This window comes from Vollenhovia emeryi, unplaced genomic scaffold (assembly GCF_000949405.1).
Source record: "Vollenhovia emeryi isolate VEMERY1.0 unplaced genomic scaffold, V.emery_V1.0 DF939179.1, whole genome shotgun sequence".
Taxonomy (NCBI): domain Eukaryota; kingdom Metazoa; phylum Arthropoda; class Insecta; order Hymenoptera; family Formicidae; genus Vollenhovia; species Vollenhovia emeryi.
The window spans coordinates 497257-499588 of NW_011967187.1; positions in this window are offsets into that span (position 1 = coordinate 497257).

Below are 2332 nucleotides of genomic sequence, written 5' to 3' on the forward strand. Positions count from 1 at the left end.
CATCTCTCTTCCTGAGTTTTGTCGTTGCAAATCTGCCAATTCGAGGCGACAAATGGAAAGTAGGGAGAAAATAATCTTTTATTACCATTAATGTTTTCAATCTCGATTCAACTTACTTTATATCTTTTTCTAGTTTTACGAATTAGAAAAAGGTAAGTGGAACTTTAATTCACGCATTCGACACTTTGCCGATTAATATTCTTAATATTTTAGCCACGTGCGATCGTACGCGTTCGCAGGCTTGCACTACAGATATTCGTCGTAAAGTAAGAGAGAAAAATCGTTTTTACAAATTAGAAAAAGATAAGAAGCAATTTGAACCGAGATTAAAGTCAATCTGCGTTGGTAGAAACGGGCATAAGTGGAATTTTAATTCACGCATTCGACACTTTGCCGATTAATATTCTTAATATTTTAGCCACGTGCAATCGTACGCGTTCGCAGGTTTGCATTACAGATATTCGTCGTAAAGTAAGAGAGAAAAATCCTAGGGGTTAATATAGCATATTAGTTGTAATTAGAATCAATAGCCTCGACAGATCTACGCATAATCGTGAACACTAAACGCTACGTTACGTTACGATGTTACGTTGCGGCGCAACGTCGACGAAGCACAGTTGAGAACCGCCGTGGCTACGCCAATGAAAGAAGGGGGGATACTAGGATATGGTGCCCCTTGTAGGGTGGTGCTTTCAGTCAAGCTGGTAAGAGACACGACTCTTCTAGGACGATAGGTATTTGTCCCCGCGGAGGATGATATTCGATCGCATCGCGATGAGATTTTCCAAGACGGACCTTTTTATTTTTATCCACCGTTAATCCCGAAATATAACCGTACCCCCCTCTCGAGTCGTGACTCCAAATGTTAACGGTAGGAATATAATCACCATCGAAATGTATATATTCGAGGAAAACGAAGATCTTTGCGAAGTCTTGAAGACGTCAGAGACGCGCCTGCCGATCGATCGCGGTTCGCAGCGATCGCGAATGATGAACGTGGAGAATCGCACGCGGATCATCCGGCGTCTTTTTTATCGCGCCCAGCTCGTTTCTGTAACCCAGTTTTCACCGCGGCTAATGGACTTTTGCTCTTCTCCGCGGAGCATCGCAAATTTGCGGAGAGGAAACGAGGGGGAGGGCGCGCACAGAGAGATGAACAGAAAGAAACTTTGAAAAGCGAGCGGAGCACGACGGCGGGAGTGCGAAGGACAGAAAGAAACGGAGAGACAGAGTGCGAAGTAACGAGAGCAGGGGAGTTGACGGAGGGAGAGAGAGGAGAGAGAGAGAGAGAGAGGGGAGGGGGGGGAGAGAGAGAGAGAAAGAGAGGACCCAGAGCGCGAGTTTCACGCAGTGGCAAATTCATATCGACCATAACAGGAGCGAGGCGAATGGCGTATACGCGGTTTGGTAACGAGGGACTTGCATTAGTCAGGAATTCTCGAGTGGCGCGCACCCGTGTTTTCCGCAAAAAGCCTTAAAATGTCTTCCATTTTCCGTCGTTTGCCTTCCGCCGCCGGTTGTTACCCGGCCGCCGAAAGTAACGCGTGATGAGATCGAGTGTTGCACGCGGCGCGTGAGAATTGCACGACGCCTTACTCCCGAGCGCAATTTGTACGAGGGAAAAGAGAAAAAAAAGTCATTTTGACATTGCATCGGGCAAATGTGAAAAAAATAAACGCACCAAATTAAAACGTCACTGTCGCGCGACTGAACGTTCACGATAATATCGTGAAATACTTCCCGTGCTCGTTATGTGATTAATGTAATTTGAATATTTAAATTTTGAATCTCGTGAGTTCACATTGCAATCACTCGAAAAGAAAAACGTTTAAAGTTTCATAAAAGTAATAAAGATGTGCGATAACAATTAAATTAGTAATTTAACTTGATATATTATTTATGTAACGATACACGGTTCGTAATTATAAACTTTAATAAGATTGACATTAATATATCGAGATAAGGCGGTTGATTCGAGCGGGGATTCGCATGACCTATCGGCACCACTGCGGGCGTTCGCTCGTGTGTTGCGAGAGAACGAGAAGAAGAAAGAAAGAGAGAGAGAGAGGGGGGAGGCGAAGAAAACGCAAGAGGGAGAGAGAAGAGAGAGAGAGAGAGAGAGCGAGGACGAGAGCGAGAGGGCGAGATGGCGAAGCGCCCGATGGAACGGACGGAGAGGGAACGATGCTGATTGGGAGAATGCGCGGTTGGGAGAGGATGCTCGTTGGCGGGGAAAGGGATCGAGTTTAGGGCGACGGGCGAACGGGGACGGTCGAGGGCGAGAGGGGTAGAAGCAGATGCTCATCGAGTCCCCGCTGTAAATGTAGATTAT